The sequence below is a fragment of the Macrobrachium rosenbergii genome, chromosome 40 (genome assembly GCF_040412425.1).
Source record: "Macrobrachium rosenbergii isolate ZJJX-2024 chromosome 40, ASM4041242v1, whole genome shotgun sequence".
Taxonomy (NCBI): Eukaryota; Metazoa; Arthropoda; class Malacostraca; order Decapoda; family Palaemonidae; genus Macrobrachium; species Macrobrachium rosenbergii.
Window position 1 is genome coordinate 15,397,666 of NC_089780.1, and position 21,282 is coordinate 15,418,947.

At 35.4% G+C, this 21,282-nt stretch overlaps 1 protein-coding gene across 8 annotated transcripts in view; it reads right to left on the reverse strand.

Moving 5' to 3' along the window:
* Positions 1 to 18,685, reverse strand: part of LOC136826154 (uncharacterized) — a 61,220-nt gene extending 42,535 nt beyond the window's left edge. For 4 of the 8 annotated variants that reach the window (XM_067083189.1, XM_067083188.1, XM_067083186.1 and 1 more), the window contains exons 1-2: positions 10,910 to 11,065; positions 2,105 to 2,484 (exon numbers count right to left, since the gene is read on the reverse strand). The gene's annotated coding sequence lies outside the window, so the exon portion shown is untranslated. Of the gene's footprint in view, positions 1 to 2,104; positions 2,485 to 10,898; positions 11,116 to 18,354 lie in introns of those variants that run through there. The other 4 variants (XM_067083187.1, XM_067083178.1, XM_067083177.1 and 1 more) reach the window with 3 other exon arrangements.
* Between the last annotated feature and the right edge of the window lie 2,597 nt (positions 18,686 to 21,282).

Below are 21,282 nucleotides of genomic sequence, written 5' to 3' on the forward strand. Positions count from 1 at the left end.
CTGATGTTTATCGGCCTAGTTTTTATATATATATATATATATATATATATATATATATATATATATATATATATATATATATATATATATATATAAGTATATATACAGATAGTGAGTTTGTATGTCTGCCAGTCTGCATATACAGTATAGGCTATATTTATAATATAATTCACATGTAGGGTTATTAAGCCGAAGAGGTCTTTTTTTTTTTTTATTGAAGTTCACTCTTGATTAAACACTTGAAGCGTGCATGTTGCAGAAACTGGCTTCATAAATTCTCTATAAATCAATCCTCCCACTTTGTGCCTGTATTTGTTTTTGTATGAATATATATCTATTCTATCTTGAGTCTAAATATATAAAATCCGCTGATAGCCTATACCCGAGTCTTATTAACGGTAACTAGGTTGAAAGTCCAGCGACGTAATTATTATTACGTATTAATATTTAACAAGATTATGATAAGTAAGAGGAATCTATCCAAAACCCTACGCTATAAACATGGAAATCATATTGTAATTTATTACATAATTACTGTAATGATAAAAGCATGTATGTAAACATACACGCATATATATATATATATATATATATATATATATATATATATATATATATATATATATATATATATATATATATATATATATATATTTTTTTTGTGTATGTATGTATGTATATAATGACAAATATTAAGTCACAAATATAGTTTACTATCGAATGACGTAAATCAAGAAATCATAACTGTTAAATACTTATGTGGCGTCCAGGACTCGAACCGTGGCGTCTGTTTAAGAAACCACAATAAATGGAAACTCCTACCATCCGGTCCCAAGGTATCATGCCTCACAAAACGTTCCCCTACATTTCCTGAGGTCCCGCTTAACGCTAGACGAGTCATGCTCCCATCTTTAAATCATAATAACACTTCTTTCCCTTCGGTTGTATAAACTCTAACTGCAAAACTCTAATTGCTCTCAGTAAATTACTTTATACTGTACATCTTCAAATTCTGTTGCCTTTCTTATGCTCTTGGTTTTTCTTTATCATTAAAAAACTTCTTGCAAATTTTATCGTGACATGTACTTATTTCACGCATCCTCTTCATTTTCTAAACCAGCACTGCTCTTCCCTATCAATTCTCCTGTTATCTGTCTTATTGCCTCATTGAAGACTTACCAGGTATAAAAACTTTCTGCCATGCCCCCTCTGGTTCTTATAATTATTACCTCTTCCACATCTGTCTGTATACAAAGGCACCGTTATTCTTCTAATCCATTCCGTTTGGAACACGTCTCTCTTCCTGATGCGCCTTACACACCCTAGTGAGGTGGTCAGTTTATGCTTTCACTTTATTGTAATTAAATCAGATCTTGACACCTTTCCATTAAGTCTTTGAATTTCCTTCCCTTTGTCGTCAGAAGTCACTGCAAGACGCCTCGTTCAGTATAAGTATGTATCCTTTAGATTTAGCAACTCAAAGTACAGCCATTACATTCCTTCCATTTGCTAATCCGAAGGATTGTTCGATATTTTCTAGATTTCACACAAAATTTCCACACAAAATTTCCATTCGTTATCCTTTCAAGAAATACAAGTATTTACCGTATATTTAGTTGGCTGAAGAGAACCATTTTTAATCATTTTTGTATTTTGACGAATACAGACTTGCTCAGATACATAACTGGTATTTTTACTTATTAACTCAAAGGATTTTATTATATTGACAGAATTGCATCCATATTCACACCCTCTGTCCATTGTAAAATGCACTTGCTCGGGAACTTCTTTCATTTGTTTACTTCCCGTCACTTAAGTGTTCTTTTCTCCCAAATTAATGGTTCAAATTTACCATTTATTTTCTTGTGTCCTGGTCTTGACTGACTTATGCATCCTCTTGTGTACTCGAGATGATTTTCTTATCGTTCCTACATTTTCCCTTCATTCAGTCACATTTTTATCCTCTCACTAAACCTCTCATTTCGTTTTCTCACCATCACCAACAACAGCGTTAATAATAATAATAATAATAATAATAATAATAATAATAATAATAATAATAATAATAATAATAATAATAATAATAATACATAACTTTACTTACCATGGTGAGTATCCAGGTGTTTCCTTTATAGGTCATTGTTGCTCCTTTCATAATATGTAGAGATTATCCGAACAAATCCAGAAGCAATAATTTATTTTCTTCGATATAGCGGAACATGAAAATGTTTATTTTCCTTAAGTCTCTGATTTTGCTATTTATAAATATCCACTGTTAAGATCATTTTATTACACACCAGTCTTTTTCTGTATAAAAATCAGTCAGTTATATCCAAACGAACTGTCTCTGTTGTGTAACGAGAAATTTAATGATAAGTTCCTTGTAGTCGAGACGTAACCACTGCATATGGTATTATTTTTCACTTCTACTTTTATAATATCCGTTAATTAACTTAGTAACTGTCCACAGTTTTAGTTTAATATCTGAGAACAAGACAAAAATAATAATAAATAAAAGACACCTATCTGTCGAAAGTTGACCGAATTTAGAAACACTTAGGTATTGCGTGTAGGCAGATTTCTCCTCTTTAAACCCATAAATGAACTTTATAACTGTCTACAATTCTACATTAACCGCATATTTTACAAGACGTCCAAATTACAAAAGAAAATCTTTGTAGTTTAATATCTGAGAACGAGACAAAAAAATATTAAGATAAAAAGACACCTGTCTGTCAAATGTTGACAGAATTTAGAAACCCTTAAGTATTGCGTGTTGGTATATACCCCACCCCCCTTCCATAAATCATTTTCCCATTAGGAAGGCAGCCGTGACCTCAGTGAATGTCGCCTTTAGTCTCTCCATAAGAGCAAAACGCTTACAAATCCCCAATTTCACTGCATGGATATAAAAGAGGTTTACAAATCCCCAATTTAACTGCATTAATGTAAAAGAAGTTTACAAATCCCATTTCACTGCACGAACGCAAAAGAGGTTTACAAATCCCCAATTTCACTGCATGGACACAAAAGAGGTTTATAAATCCCCAGTTTCACTGCATGAACGTAAAAGAAGTTTACAAATCCCCAGTTTCACTGCATGAAAACGTAGTAGAAGTTTACAAATCCCCAGTTTCACTGCACGAACGTAAAAGAGGTTTACAAATCCCCAGTTTCACTGCATGAACATAAAAGAGGTTTACAAATCCCCAGTTTCACTGCATGAACGTAAAAGAAGTTTACAAATCCCCAGTTTCACTGCATGAAAACGTAATAGAAGTTTACAAATCCCCAGTTTCACTGCACGAACGCAAGAGGTTTACAAAACATGAACATAAAAGAGGTTTACAAATCCTTAATTTCACTGCATGAACATAAAAAGAGGTTTACAAATCCCCAGTTTCACTGCATGAGCATAAAAGAGGTTTACAAATCCCCAGTTTTACTGCACGAACGTAAAAGAGGTTTACAAATCCCCAATTTCACTGCATGAACATAAAAGAGGTTTACAAATCCTTAATTTCACTGCATGAACATAAAAGAGGTTTACAAATCCCCAGTTTCACTGCATGAGCATAAAAGAGGTTTACAAATCCCCAGTTTTACTGCATGAACATAAAAGAGGTTTACAAATCCCCAGTTTTACTGCATGGACATAAAAACAAATCCCCAGTTTCACTGCATGAACATAAAAGAGGGTTGCATGGACATAAAAGAGGTTTACAAATCCCCAGTTTCACTGCATGAACATAAAAGAGGTTTGCAAATCCCCATTTTCACTGCATGAACATAAAAGAGGTTTACAAATCCCCAGTTTCACTGCATGAACTTAAAAGAGGTTTACAAATCCCCAGTTTCACTGCATGAACATAAAAGAGGTTTACAAATCCTCAGTTTTACTGCATGAACATGAAAGAGGTTTACAAATCCCCAGTTTCACTGCATGGACATAAAAGAGGTTTACAAATCCCCAGTTTCACTGCATGAGCATAAAAGAGGTTTACAAATCCCCAGTTTCATTGCATGAGCATAAAAGAGGTTTGCAAATCTCCATTTTCACTGCATGAACATAAATGAAGTTTACAAATCCCCAATTTCACTGCATGAACTTAAATGAGGTTTACAAATCCCCAGTTTCACTGCATGACCACAAATGAGGTTTACAAATCCCCAGTTTCACTGCATAAACATAAAAGAGGTTTACAAATCCCCAGTTTCACTGCATGAACCATAAAGAGGTTTACAAATCCCCAGTTTCACTGCATGAACATAAATGAGTTTACAAACAAATTTCACTGCATGAACATAAAAGAAGTTTCAAACCAGTTTCACTGCATGAACATAAAAGAGGTTTACAAATCCCCAGTTTCACTGCATGACCATAAAAGAGGTTTACAAATATCCAGTTTCACTGCATGAACATAAATGAAGTTTACAAACCCCCAATCTCACTGCATGAACATAAAAGAGGTTTACAAATCCCCAGTTTCACTGCATGAGCATAAAAGAGGTTTACAAATCCCCAGTTTCACTGCATGAACATAAATGAAGTTTACAAACCCCCAATCTCACTGCATGAACATAAAAGAGGTTTACAAATCCCGTTTCACTGCATGAGCATAAAAGAGGTTTACAAATCCCCAGTTTCACTGCATGAACATAAATGAAGTTTACAAACCCCCAATCTCACTGCATGAACATAAAAGAGGTTTACAAATCCCCAATCTCACTGCATGAACATAAAAGAGGTTTCAAACATCATCTGTACTTTCTTTTGTTATATAACACGCCATTCATTTCCTCCGAGTGACACTCTGGCTCTTCTTATCTGTATGCCATATTTATATCTCGAACTGATTGCGCATTTCAATGATTCATAGATGAATCATCATTATGTAAATGGATTCAACTAAGGAGTATCCGTTTTTATGAATGGAGTTTGCAAATTGGAGAAATTGGTTAATTTTTTATAATTTATGGAACACATTTATGCATATTTAAGTAGCTGGCTGAGTATTTTGATATTGTACCTATAGGGCTTAATAGATATGTGCACACAAATAGACTATATGTGTTTGTATATGTATGTATGTATGTATGTATATTTATATATATATATATATATATATATATATATATATATATATATATATATATATATATAATTATATATATATATATATATATATATATAAATATATATATATATATATATATTATATATTTGTTCAATAAAGGTTACAAGCATTCAAGGTAGTGGTAAAAAACCTGTTTAAATGAGGTCTTGTTATTAATTGCATTAATACACAGAACAGTTGTGCAATTGATCAAGTTTAACATATATATTTGTATATATGATTATATATATACATATATATATGTATAATATATATAATGTGTACATATATATATGTGTGTGTGAGTGTGTGTGTGTACAATCTGCTACATTAATTTCGGGGAGACTGCAAAGATAAAATCAAGACTCTAGTAATTGCCAGTTTCATTCTTCATCTGGTGAATCAAAGATGCACCCTCGGGACAGGAACTCCCACAGACTCAATTGCTTTGCATTCTTGCACAGAGGACTCATAAGTTGTACGTCAGTCCCCCTATAAACAGTCTCTCACCTCTTTTCATGCATGCGATCTCATGCTTCCTGAATATTAAGGCCCTTGTAGTCCAACACCTCTGCCAGCCATCTAGGTATTACTCTCTCTCTCTCTCTCTCTCTCTCTCTCTCTCTCTCTCTCTCTCTCTCTCTCTCTCTCTCTCTCTCTCTCTCTCTCATTTATTACACGTATACCATGTAATTAATTCATCTCAAGAGTTTCCACTTTTTTTCTTTCCTTCACATCCAACATCTACACTTCCTTTCCATAAAGTCAGAATGGCTCAACAGTCCTTTCGTTCCTGACTGTCTTTTCCTTCACTAAACATGTCGTTCCCCATCCCACCTGTATTGTTTTTATGTCTTTGTTACGTGCCTATACACCCAATCACTCTCTTCTTAATCAGTAACCTTATCCTTGAGTCATGCATATGTATCTTATCAACTCTTTCTACAGTTGGATCTTGAACCTTAGTTCATTTTCCACCTGTATTGTGCTGTCTTTTTAGTGAGACTTAATTTTCTGATAATATTTACAGCCACATATTTAACCATTCTGCTCCAATTACAAGTGCCTTTTAATTTCACTTTCACAGCAACAAGCATATTTTTGAAGACTTAACTACTCTTCTACTGTATTGTCTTCATGGTACTTGTCCATATGTACTCGCTTGAACAAGCATCAATTCTTATCTTCTAAAACCTGCCAGAAATACACACAACCATTATACACAAGTATGTATGCACACAAGCATATATACACACATACAAACATTTTCAGTGTAAGTAAAGCCAGTTTTTCAGTACACGAATGAAACCCAAAGCGGTGTTATAAATTTCGTCGCATATCGCCAAAGTCACCGTCACACGAAAAAACTGTTACAACCTCCCCTACGTTGATTGATTCATGTTATCAACTTTTTATCTTTCCCCTTTATCATTGGTGATATGCTGTTATCAGTTCCTCCCCTTTGTGCTTGTGTGTGTGTGTTTTTTTTCCACTGAGGCTAATTTTTTTTTAAAGACATACTATAAAAAAATACCAATGCAGACTTTTGTACTGCATGGTGTGAGCAATACATGTTTTTAGACTTATCTGTCTCTGTTCAGTTCTGCGTCATGTCTTTGAAGACTGCAGAATATTATTACTCTAGTAAAGTGTCTCTTGGCAGTCAGTGTCTTTCTGTAATCATACATTTTCCCATGTTTTATAAAAGAACTGTCGTTTGTACGTTTGTATGACTATGTCAAAAAATAATGATGAGACTTTGTGAAAAGATCCATGTAGAGATCTTGCGATGATTCATTTTTGGCAGAGATAGAGACCAAATGTTCAAGGTCAAGGTCAAAGATCTGGTATCAGAAGTACTTGAAAACTGTTCAGCAGATTCTCCTGAAACTTTTTGGAAACATAAATAAGTGACCTTTTCGACAAGATGTCCAACTTTTAAGCAAAATCCACTGAAAGGTAGTGAAAGGTCAGGATCACGGATTTTCCATGTTTTAAACGCTTCTTGGCCAGATGCATAATAATAGTATCCTTTTTATGTTGACAGAGTAGAATGGTTACTGCTTAAATTATTTAGCCAAGGCTACAAATTGTTAACTGTTTAAAGTTCTCCAACCGTGTACAACTTTATTGTATCCTTTCCATATTGGTAAATAAGTCAAGTATTACTCCATTAGTTATTCTCACCAAAGTTTTCCTGCAAAGGTCAGTGTTCAAAGTCACCGAAAAAGTTGCAGCATTTACACTGTTATTTGGCCCTACATTTGCTGGAATAAAGTTCTCTAGTGTTTTTTTGTTGTTTGCCATTTTGAAATCTGTCTGTTCGCCAAAGTACTTAAAAACTGTAGTCTCCTAGAGCTTAGTGCTCTACTTAGCGCCTTCCAGTATATCTTATAAATCATGTTCAGGTCGCTTGTAAGAATATAACGGCGCTCGCTTGATTTTGAGATTGAAAAATCGTTCGTTGGTATCTTTACATCATTGAGTGCGGTAGGAGTGATAATGATGTATAATGAAATAAAGAAAAGTAATTTAAAAGATATTTAAAGAAAAGTAATTTAAAAGATATTTACCTCAATTTTTTTAACATTTTCATAATAATGGGGTACTTCCTCTTCAGCAGGATCTGTTTGTCAAACTTGGCAGAAATTGAAACTAAACGTAAATTTGTTAACAATAGAATAAACGAATTTTTATGCAGATGCCGAAGGGGAGGGCAGCCGAGCATCCGAAATTCGAATTTAGCCTGGACGCAGTGCCAAAAAAAAAAAATAATAAAAAAAGTACAAGAAAAGGGAGAAAGACACTGAACAACAGAAGACCCTTGTTTCTGTTGTATCAGCAAACATAGGCAAGGAGAACATTCTAAACTGACCCCTATCTTTGTAACGCCGATATCGACGCAGATGCGAGAGGCTGTGGCTTGAGGGGCGTTACATGACTGCCTTTAGAGAGGAAAAATCAGAGATTTTGTTAATTTAATGGCATAGTGTTTTAGTGAGAGGTGATAGCTTTTTGTTCTGCCCAAAATTAGCTTGTGGTCGCAAAGGATGATTTTATCGTTCATCTCTTCTATTTTAGCTGCTTTCACTTTTGTCATTATATCTGCGCTCATTGTTAACTGGAACTCGCAACGTTTCCCTTCTCCGCTTAAGAGCCGAGCCTCGCTGTGCTGGTGAAATGTTATCGGAGGATTTTTTTCCTCTCAGAAAATTGACATTTTGTTTATCAGGCGTTTTTAAACTAGTCCTCAGTGTGAGCTGTTAAGATTAAATGATTGCAAGACAGTTGCAGATGGGATCATCTCAATATATATTATAATTGTTTATTATTGTCCCTTTAGAAAGTATTTTGATGTAATTGTTTTTAATAATTATACTCAAACTTGTAAATAGAAGAAGACTATGGTGTCCCTTTCGAGGGAGGTGCAATGAAAGTACCGTTTTACATACTCGCGCGCACACACACACACACACACACACACACATATATATATATATGTATATATATATATATATATATATATATATATATATATATATATATATATATATATACGACGAAAATATGGAAGAATATTTCAAGTGAAAAGGTGATTCCGATTTTCTTGAGGTGGTACGGTCACGTGGCGGAGAATGGAACAGAATATATCGGTATAATTGGTTATATTTAGGATTCTTGGGAGGAAGAGGGAGGGAGAAGCCGTGAGATTGCTGGCTAGGTATGGTAGCAGGTCTGATGTGATGCAAGAGGGCTCGCAATTGAGAGAGAGAGGTAAGTGGCGCAGTGTTTGCGGCATATAAAGATTTTGAAGGATGAACCTAAATTTGTCTTATATATATATATATATATATATATATATATATATATATATATATATATATATATACAGTATATATTTTATTATATACGTTCTATATGTATGTATGTATATTTATTCAACGTCAGGACAAAAAAAAGAGTTTTCTTTTAAAGGAAAACTAGTTAAAAAAAATTTCTCTCATGCGCAATAGACTTCGAAATAATCTTTGACATTCAATCTTCGTATTAGGACGTTTCAAGAGGCTTGCCAATCTTATCACATTTCTCACGGGAGTTAGATCTTTGTTATGCCATCCCACTGACCTACTCTTTTAGAGAAAAAGTTATTAATAGATTTCCCCACGGGCTTCTTAATGACCATTAATAACCTACCATATATATTTTTTTTGTTCGGGATGGCAATACTCGTGAGATTTTGTCTATCTATCCATCTATCTATCTGTCTATCTATCTATCTATCTTCCTTCTTGAAGGATGCTTCAAAAAGCAGACTGGAGTGGAAAGATGTAAGATTCGGACTTCAGGAAATACGGAACAATAAAGAGCCTATTACATACTAGTGATTTCTTAGAATTTATAATATGCTATCTCTGTTGGCATGTTTATAAAACAGTTTCTGTAAATACTTCCTTCTCATAGTGTGCATGTGAGTTCATTCGTCTATTGTCTATATATATATATATATATATATATATATATATATATATATATATATATATATATATATATATATATATATATATATATATATATATATATATACAGTATATATATATATATATATATATATGTATATATATAATATATATATAGTGAGAGAGAGAGAGAGCAGATGAGGAACTAGTTAATGAATACGGTATCTTTGTAGGAATTTATCTCTCTCTCTCTCTCTCTCTCTCTCTCTCTCTCTCTCTCTCTCTCTGCACATGTGTAGACGTAGACACACGAACTCCTGTGTACCGTATGAGAAGGAAGTATGTATTATAGAAATCCATGTTCATGTTTATGAAATATCCACTAACCGTTAACTCAACTGCTTTGCAAATAAAAGAACGAAAGTAAGTCAGCAAAAATAAGTGTTTTTAAATCATGGTAAACTTTCCGTGAACGAAAAAACACATCAAAATGATTCAAGAAAATAAAAAAACTCACACGCAAGCTTTTAGTCGCAAAAAAAGTCTTCATTCCATTATTTTTTTTTCTTGAGCTTTTGAGCTTTTTCCGTATGCCATAAAACTTTCTTGACACCGTTTTTCCTTGCCATTTTTTTATTTGTTCTACTTTTTTTAAGCACTGTTGGCGTTCGCATTTATTCCACCTTCTGTCAAAATGCTCACCTGTCACTCCGTCCTCCTGTCTAAACGTCTGCTTACCATGAAACACTTGCACGAACCTTATATAAATTAATTTGGCAATTTTTAAAAATTTCTCATTAGAAATTCTAACACCAGTTTCCACATGTGTTCGTCATCTCGTCACTAATTGCATATTTATTTATTCATTAAAACAAAATAGCAAGTGTTTGTTTCAACACGTGTTTGGTCGCCGTCCGTATGTTTGCATACATAATAACTATTTTTGCATGTGTAATTATCCACGACTGTTGGACTGACAGGCAGAGGGAAGTGTTCTTGTTACTTTTTGTCAGAAATAGCAGTCAAAAGAAATAATAAAAGTAGAAAATAATAATAATTGTTCATAAGCTACAGTTGCTTGCTGTCACAAATAAAAGTAAAAAAAAAAAAATTATAGTTATTCATAACTATTTTTGCTTTTTTTATTCTTAATTTTCTAACATATCACAGAGGCGAATTTTACACTGAATGTTTTCATCATAAACGCACTATCGGAATAATGTTGCCAAGAACGATTCCCCCACCTTGAAAAAATAAAAACGAGTCATGCACAAATCCATATATATATGAAAAAGAAAGTCTTTGATCCACAATGTTTATGTACCCCAACTCCACCTCGAGGATCGTCGAGTGCCGATTCACGCGACGCGAAATTAAGTTCTGCCAATCCCACAGCCTGACTCCCCGTACAGTACCCGGGATGACCGCCAGGGGAACACTGACACTACTGCGAGAGAGCGCGCGGAACGGGATCTCTCTCTCTCTCTCTCTCTCTCTCTCTGGATTATGGAGCGGTAGGTGAGGTGGTGAGAGCGTTCGTACGTGTGTACGCATGTGCCACTCGCATGTGTTTTGTGGCGCGCCTGAGAAGAACGTTATCAACGCACTGGCACGGTCTTATCAGCGGCATTATCGGAGACTTCCCTTTCTATCTCTCGGTGTGCTGTGAGCATCACACGTATGTCGGTGCTCAGGTTTGCATGGTAGTAACACACGCTTTTCTCAAGTTGTTCAGCTCCCTTCAAGGGAGAATAAACTCTGTTTAGCAGGAAATAATACCAAGATAATACTGATGAAGGTTTTGAAGACTTTCTGGGACCCATTAAGCATAACTTTGATAATGTTATCATCGTCAGCTCATTGTTATTCTGGTGTTCAGTTGTGTTTGTTGTTTTCCGAAGCCCCTGTCCCGATATAGGCATTGCCACATAGGAATTAAAGCGGAGACATCTTCTCACAGGACGGATATGATGTATCAGTACAGGATTTCCTTCAGATTAAGAGCCATGCCGCCATTTTCTCTCGTGTCTAGTAATTATTCACGAGAACCACAAGGCAACCAGTTGTATCTTCGTCTGTCTGTCAGAGCTGATATTGAAGTCTCACTGTCTCATTGATACAGTGTTATCCCTAAATTTGTGGTCTAGCTAAATCTTTGCTTTTTACCTACCCACGTTTCATTACAATTAACGTTTATTTCAAAGCCTTTAAAGAAAACGGTATTGGTTATTTAGAATACACTTTTTCTATTCAGTATCTTTAGCTCTGCGTGTGACTTTCCTCCCTGAACGTGTAAATGTTGAGTTAAATCTAAAATATTCTGCTTATCAGTCCAAGTCAAGTTTTATCTCAAAGTGAGGTTTGATACTTCTCCATTGAAAGGAAACCTGTATGTCTTCTCGACAAGAGTATTTGGAACAATACTTCGAAAGGTGGATTGCCTGTGTATTCTTCCCATTTCCCACCCGCCAGAATTCGCTCTTAACCAAGAGCTGGTTTCCAGGCTGAAAATGAAAAACGCTTATGTTTTCCATCTCTCCCACCTTTTCATTGCTTGATTCATCTTTCCAACTTGAAACCACTAACCACCCAACCTCTTGTATTCTTGGTCTTAATGATATTTCCACATTTTTGGACTTACTGTATTTATAAAGTCTAAGTTCAAAGAGTAACTGAAGACCGCACGATTCGTATTTTTTTAAAAAAAATTTTTCTTACCAGCTGAGAGTTTGTAAAAGAAAATAATCTCAGATCTTGAGTGTGAACTTTACACGATAACTGAATTAAAATGAGAAGACTTTAGTTTCTCACATCAAAACCGAATGGTATCTTGAGATTAGAGTTAAATTCAGTTTCAGATCCGAATTAAATCAGGGTTTTCTTAACGGTACCATTGACGTCGCGTCTTGTTTAAATCATCTTTTTGCTCTCTTCGTAAACTATATGTCTTCCTTTTCAGAGAGTGATATTACGTAATAGAAAATCCCTCCTCTGCTCAGCGGAAGCTTTTTGGGGGCCATTAGATAGGCATTTCCGTTGCAGTTGCTTCCCCCGTCTTAATTTTATATATATATATATATATATATATATATATATATATATATATATATATATATATATATATATATATATATATGCTTCAAATACCCTCTTAATATCAGATTCACTATACCTTAGGAATAAAATTATTTCTTGGAAGAGGCATAGATTAGGCTTGCTTCTTCACCTTATGCTATGTATTTTGGCTTTTAATTCATATAACAATATGTAAATTTCGGCTCTCTCTCTCTCTCTCTCTCTCTCTCTCTCTCTCTCTTCTTCTTATTTTTCTGAAGTAATGATCTGCTAGAGTCTTCAGCCGTCTCTTAGTAATTATCACAAGTCCAGAATTATGATGGAAAATCCTTCTCGTTAAACTAACGAATATCATTTTTATTACAGGAATAATGAGGTTTTCATTAACATGACTGAATTGCTCTACGGTTGCTGGAAAGCTTAGCTGCTGAAGTTTCCAGTTATTTGGCTGACTGTCTTCCCAGTTAATCCCCAGTGAGCGGGGAAATTCCTGCATCATTAAAACACTGGAGTGGTGAAATATGCAATGGTTTAATGTTGTCTCCAAAAGCTGTTCTGTAGGTCGATTTGAATCTATGCCATTTCTAGAACATTTATCCCCCTACCTTAGTCTGAAATGTAAATTATAACGGTTTTCGTTTGTAGTTTAGTAAAGGATTTAATGTCGATTGTAGTTTATTAAAGGATTTAATGTCGTTTGTAGTTTATTAAAGGATTTAATGTCGTTTGTAGTTTAGTAAAGGATTTAATGTCGTTTGTACTTTATTAAAGGATTGAATGTCGTTTGTAGTTTATCGAAGGATTTAATGTCTCCATTAAGTGTGATATTACTCTTCGTTTGTATGATGTATTGGTTCTCTGGTGGAATGACCTTTCCAAGCAGGAGAATTGACTGGAGTTTCTTTAGGTCGAAAGCTGTTAATGTTAGCAAGATTGAACATTTGCCAGTTGAGCAAATATTTTTTCTATTTGAATTAACATTGTTAAAAAAATGGAAGAAAACCTTAGATGTTCTGTCAAAGATTGAATGTCGCACAAGTTTAACGCACACATATATAATATGTATACAGTATACATAAATAGTTATATATTTATATATAACATATATATACATATAGTGTATATATGTATATTAATGTGTCGATTGTCAGCAAATCTATTGGGATGATTTTGCTAAAAAATGAAGAAAACCTGATGCTCTTCACCTTTGCTGCAACCCACTACAGTCTACTAACTACTGTCATATAATTCATTGTTAGGTCAACAGAAGCTCAATCGATTATTTGGGAATGGGAGAAAAATGGTATGCCACAGCGTATCGATCTCATGAAACTGGTGATTCAGAATTATAATATATATATATATATATATATATATATATATATATATATATATATATATATATATATATATATATATAATATATATTATATATGAATATATATATATATATATATATATATATATATATACATACATACATACATACATACATACATACAACACACACACACAATGGGCTAAATAATCCCTCAGCTTCTCGATTCCTGTGAATCCTAAGAAGGAAATAAATGAAAAAGTAATTTTTCTTGCTATAGTTCAAATTCACTTAGACCTATGTATAGAAGAATAAAACTATCGCTAATCAGGTGCATCTCTCTCTCTCTCTCTCTCTCTCTCTCTCTCTCTCTCTCTCTCTCTCTCTCTCTCTCTCTCTCTCTCTCTCTCTCTCTCTCCAAATAGAATCTTTTTACGTGCAGCTCTGTATTCGTACTCAAAAGGAAAAGTAACTTGCACGTTTATATTTTAGGGTCTATTGCGCATTTGGTTAATCTCGCTAACCTGTAGGGAAAAGTTTATAAGTTATTATGGAAAGGAGAAATGAAGACCAGTAGTGAGGTTTTACCTTAACTGAATTTCCTGGATCTTGAGATTATTACTCTGTTAATGGCGTTTCCGAAGCGAAATAGCAAGAAAATATAACTTAAAATCCCGTCCGAAGTTAAGAAAGCACAAGGAGACCCGATAACTTTTCTTAATACATCACTGAGCTCAAGGGAGGCTACCAGCGCCATCTACCCGCCAGCGTTTTCATTAGCTCATTGTACGAAACTTTTATCTCGCTTTGTACAGCGACACGCTCTTGAAAACAATACGCAACCAAGATAAGCGTTTCTATACTTCTTTTATCATCCCTGAAATTTTGTTTCCGATATCATCTGTCCTCTTTGGAGAGACCGAACAAGGGTTTTTCTATCGTAGAACTCGTATGATAAGATATGATAAAAAAAAAAAGGTAATAAGCGATGGGACGGCTAATGGCGGGAGATGGATAGGAACTCTGTCGAGAAGGTCACGAATCCCAGGATATACTATAGCTTGTCTTGGCCTGTTGGAATAATCAGACGTCCTTATTGTCTTGCCTCTTTTAGAGTATTAGCTTTTGGTCCTATATATCCCGGCTGCCAAAAAAGATGTTTGTAAATAAACCTAGTTCATCGTTCTCAATGTTATGGGTCAGTCTTTGAAATCTTCTTTGAACTTCTGTAATAATTTTTTCATGTGACCTTTTGATTAGTGCATCAGTTATTAAATTGATTCCTCATTTTTTTAAATTTCCATGATTCATTCCCCTCCTCCTCCTCCTCCTCCTCCTCCTCCTCCTCCTCCTCCTTCTCATATATAGCTGTATCATATCTTCGGGTAGACTGTCTGTAGAGCAAGGCCTGACTTGTTTTCCTTTTTTCATGATTTTTCTCTCTACTTATACATATATAAATTCTCTCTACCATTTCTTTGCCCTGTGTGTTTTTATGGACGTTTCACCTTGTGCTTCCAGCCCACTCTTTTCATGTTCAACATCTCTAACCATTATTTTATCGTGTTTTGTTTTTTTGGGTGAGTGTACTCTAAGCATACTGGAATGGAAAGTTTTGCCAACGTAATAAATGGACGAATTCCTTCTCGGTTGTTCAACTGTTGTATTCAAGACAAAGCCTAATTGAATAACGATAGTAGGCGCGCTTTAGGAAACAGGAGGCTTATAATCTGTGCAACAGAAATAGGTCTCATTAGGCAACTAAGACCTGTGACCGAGAGAGTTCGTGTTTCAGCTGAAAATGAACATCTTTTAGATACCTCGAAAACCCAGCCTGGTACGACCCAGGAACATAACATAAACAGTGGGCTACTCTCAGATGTGCACATTTTGCTGTAGACCCAATAGTTCCTCTGCTTAAACCAGATGGCTCTGTCACTCACTGGTTGGTACGTTTGACGTGAGCTGGGAAAGGAGGAACGCGGTATGCTGCTCTCTCGTTTTCGTAAACCGACTAGTTTAGCTTTTCTGTCTCGTGAAATTAAGAATCTTTTAATCGACCTTGATGCTTTTGGAGGTGTAGATCCAGAGGGCTTTCTTAGTTTTTATGTGTGAAAACTGCTGATTGCTTAGCTGATAAGTCGTCTGATATTATTCGTAAGCTAGCAAGAACGAGTTCATTTCGCACATGCTGGAGAATAGGCAATGTAGTTGTGGTAAGGCCCGCTTATTGTTTATAACTCCATTGTTATCGAAAGTTTTTGAATATCTGTTGGCAAAACTTCTTATTGTTCGTCTTTCAATTTCCAGTGTCGCAAAGGCGTTACTTGATGTGGTCATGAAGTTCGTATGATTTGGTGTTCCTCTGGAAAGTGTTCTTGGCCCTCACTTTTTATATGAGGTACTCACAATATGTGGTTTGTGAGTGAAAACAAGCTTATTTCTTACGCAGATGATAGTAATTTCTTTTTATTGATCCCTTCTCTAGAGTATAGACATGTGGTTGGTGAATTTCTTAACAAAAACTTTAAATTAGCACACGGTACAAACTATGAGGTAAGATCTTAAACCCTACAAATCTCAAAGTATGGTTGTTAATAGGTATAGGACATTGGATTCCCCAACCCCTTCCAGTGACAGTGTTTCTTTAACTACAGAGAACTCATTTAAAATTCTAGAAGTCATTCTTGAATAAGTATTAGCTTTTGAAAAACGTATCTGGTTTATCTCTTCTTCAGTAGCGTAAAAATCGGCATCAGAGAAAGTCTTTCAAGATTTTTAGAGACCTCTCTAACCTGAGGAAATTTTTCAAGTCTTTTATTCTTCTGTTTATTTTGTAATGTCGGTCCCCTGTTTGGTCGTCAGCAGGTGACTTTCATCTGAAACTGTTGGACAGAAACTTGAGTTCCATTAAATTTATTATCCCGATATTAATCTTTGTCGCCTCTGTTCAGTTCTCTCTTTTGACATTCTGTATAAAACTTTCCATAATTTTGATCATCCTTTGCATTCAGATCTGATCAGGTTATCCCACCGCAAATTGCTAGATGTGCAGATGATTGGCTTTCTTTTGTGATGTTGAGTAACACACAGTTTTCTAGAAATTTTATTCCTTTTGTGAACAGATTGTCGGAACGATCCTCCTAATCCTGAGGTTGGGGTGTTGGAAACTGGGTCTTTCAAACTTGTTGAGCTGGCTGACGTAAGCCTCACCTCGAAGTTAGTTATTTGTCTTAAGTATTTTGTTGTTGAACACACACATACACACACACACACACACACACACATATATATATATACATATATATAAAACTGTTTTCCCTATTATATCTGCTGCTTCATTTATACCTGTTTATAATGACCATCAGCTGTCCCTTGAGGCAAAACCTACTCTTTCGCCAGACTTAGTTTTATACCAAACCCTAACTGCAGATTCTAACTTGCTTCTCCTCCATGCCCCCTTCGTTCACCTCTTATCTTGTATGCACTCTGTCGTTCCTTGTATTTTAACTTTTAAGGCCCTTCCGCCCAAAACCTTCACCAACCCATTTTTCTCTCCTACTCCCCCAAAGTTCCAAATTATGAACACTTTTCACTAACGCGTCAGCCTCCGTACTCTTCGGGTAACTATAACCCATCTCAGAACAGTGATGCATCAGCTAACCTCCTCTTCCCTCTGCGTCTTTGTAATATCTCTGTGCCTTGCTCTTTCAGTCTTCTAACTCTGTTTGACAACCAAAACAATACTTATCAACAAATTGTACTTTTTCCTTCATTTGCTTCCAGTATCTACATTTCTAGGGTTGTTTAATACGCTGTAATTATCTGTGTTCTTACTTTATCAAAATCGATTTCAGTATTATCAGTGTTAACTTTTAAAACATTACATCAGTTAGGAGTAGGTTAGGCCGTGCGGTTGATTGGCCTGTTTACGACGCCATTATCTACTGTAAGACTGTCAGTCAGTATTTGTCCCTTCAATCTTTATACTCGCCCTCGGTGACCCTAGTGGGTATAACGCCACATAACTTGAGCAGTCAGTCAGTCTTTATATTGAAAGAAAAATAGAAAGGAAAACGGAACAAATGCGAAACATTACAATATTTTCCATAAATTGCCTCGGTGGTTGTAATTCTAAAAGGAAATCATATTTATTTTTACTGGTTTTTGTTAGTTTTTCCAGACAGTCATCTAGAGAAGATTATTGTATCGACAAGAAGAGATTTTGGCAAGTATTCTGGTTTTATCTTTCTACTTTTCGTATAATTATCTTTCCCAAAAATCATGTTTACAATAACCTTTTGTTGTCAACTCAAAGCACAGTACTTTCAAAAGTCTTGCTCTTACCAAGGTTTTAATTTTCAAAAAACATAATTTGCAGACTTACCTCCTGTATAAAGTGCAGTTCAAATTCGTTACGTCTTCTGACTCTTGTCAAAACGTAGAAGAAAAATAATCACGGTTCTATTGGGAAATCCATATTGTAGATAGTACATTTAAAGAAATATCCCGGTAGAATAGAAATGCTGCCTGATTCGGGCCTTTACAGAGTCACTGTGAGAAGAATCGGGATGTCCTGGTTCTCTAGCAGAGGCGCCTCGTTGCCTGTGCTGACACATTTACAGAATCTCCAACAGATGGCGGTGATGTTTGTCCTCTTCCGAAGTCCTTGGTGGATGGCGCTCGCCATGTTGTCTACTTTTTCGGTCATAGAATCCTATCCTTGACTTTCATAAAAGCTTTGTGGTACCTATTCATCTAGTTTTGTTGTATTTCTGTGTTATATTTTGTAGCTAATGAAAAAGCGGCAACATTGTTTTGTAGCAGTTATCAGGAGATAACCGTGGTTCGTGAGATATGAGTTATCTGGCTTCCCTTATCTCTTCTGGGAGGGAATTTAGGGCATTTTTAGCAGATAAATGAAGCGGGAGAGGTTTCTTACCTAATTGGTGTTTTTTAAGGAATGCATTCACTAGCATCTTCAGCGGTGATCAAGTGAGACTGTATCCTCTTGTTACCCAGATTTTTAATATATTTTTTGTGCCGAGACTTGCAACCTCAACCCACTCCATTTTTTTCATTCATCTGGCACTTTTAAGAACATTATCTTATCGAATGTAATCTAAGAATTAGTTATTATGACCCGAGTCTTATCAGTGAAGTGGCTAGTCAGGCTTCGTTATCAGCATCTTTCCAACGCCTGTTCAAAACTTAACAGCTGTGTTCTAGGACTTGGCTCTATAGAAGTAACCATGGCCAACAGTAAAGCATTCTAAGTGTTTTTGTGATTATAATTTGTCTTTTTCTTTTCAAGTTTTGGTTGTGCAAGGAGTTAGCTCAGTTCACCAAGAAGTCCTTTGATGATATCAATATTTTTCACAAGAGTATTAATACTGCTAGGATAACTTTTCAGAGCTGATCAGAAGTATGATAGCATTCACTTAAAATTCTACCCTAGGTCCACATTTGATGATATCTTGCACTACCAAGTTACAAATCCAACAATTTCCAGAATTTTTAATGTAGAGTTGGCCATGAGTTATTTTCCTTGCAAACATGTATCAGGACTATATGAATGTTTTCCTAAGTAAGTATGTCCATTTTTGTGCAGCCCTCTAGTCATTCTCAGATGATTTGAGAATCTCATGTTAGCACTTTTGACATCACCACCATAGGCTGTGAAATGAGGCAGTGTTATTTACCAACACCATCCCTAAATTGATATGGAAAGGCTTATCTGACTTCTTTAGTTGGAAGATTACAGTTGACTGCTTACTCTTTCCGTATTTCTAGAGGCACCCCTTTTGGCTATGTTCTTTCTCAAGGTTGTTATCCATTAGTTCGTTGACGACTTATTACATCCGTATAACATCCTTCACATTATGATGTACCTTATTCCTTTCCTTCTCAGCCTTTCTTTGATGCTCATTCTCACTTTCACATGGTTTTTGTAAGAAGCTTGTAATGGGAATTTCTAGCGTCGAGGATTTGAGCAGACAAACTCGTGTTCTTCACTATGTCTTTCTCAATAGATTAGATACAAAACTCTGTCCTAGATATTTGTCTAATTTTAAGGCTTTGGAGTCAATACAGTAGTAACATGTGGCGGGAGGATAACATGACAGTTACTGTTAACTTTATCCAAAAGAAGTACGATGCCAGGTGCTACTCAGAGTTTTTTGAATGGTCTGACCATCTAAATATTATCATCAAGCCCATCCTTGCTTGGCATATGGAGGTACGAAACAATATCAGGAGATGGAAGGTTAGATAATGACCCAGAGATGACTCGAAGAGATCTCATCTTTTCTCCAAGGACTTGAAGCAATTCATTATTATTTACTGATCCTTGAGCTTCCACTTTATGGAGTTCTGTTTCCAGAGCTGAGATGACAATTACAATATTTCCCATCCTTGTGGAAGTTGAATCCAAAGTCTTTTCTATCTCACCAGTAACAAGTAACCCAGCTCTTATTTCTAGATCAAGCTTTTTGTACCTTCAGTCTGAGGTTGCCTCCCTCTTTGTTTTAGCTATTGATGCTATGTTTGGCCAACACCCAAACTGCACTCACTATTTGGCCTACACCGGACTTAACAAACTTTAGGTATTTTGAAGAAATTGTAGGTGAGTCAGTCAAGCTGAATAGTACTACATCTTCTTTGAATCTTTCCTCATCTTAAAAACAAACTTCAGGTGTTTTGAGGAAATTGTAGTATGACTCGGCTAACCTGAATAGTCCTACATCTTTAACTCTTTATCCATCCTACATTTATCATTTTAAGAGAGGCTTGCCTTATCCTAAGGGAAGAAGTCCTTGAGTACCTTCCCTGGGCCTCTTTGGCTTAAAATAAGAACATTTTCAAAGTTATTTTGGCATTTTTGTCTACTCTTGGTACATTCTAGTGCAGTGTATTTTTAAGACAGCCTTCATGAGATTGTCAAAGATTGCGTTGTGTCCTCAGGAACTGTCAGGTCTAAGGGAATTGACGATAAATTTGGTTTTTGTGATACCAGTTTGGTGAGTGTTGTTTCACCATGTGATAATTGATTGCAGCTTCAGATGATTCCCCTCATTTTTAATGAATATTTAGTCTTAGGAGGAATCTATCCAGGTTTCTGCAGAATTGCTATTGTTGTACCCACGGAAAGTATTGAACCCATAGAAATCACCTGACTGGCACCACACCTCACCCAAAGGTATATTAAAAAATGAAAGTATTCTATTCAGTGAGGCATGCCGGAACGGATATTTTTTATTTATTTATTGATTTTAGTGGGGACGGCAGTAACCCAGTTGACGCTTTGGGACTTTTG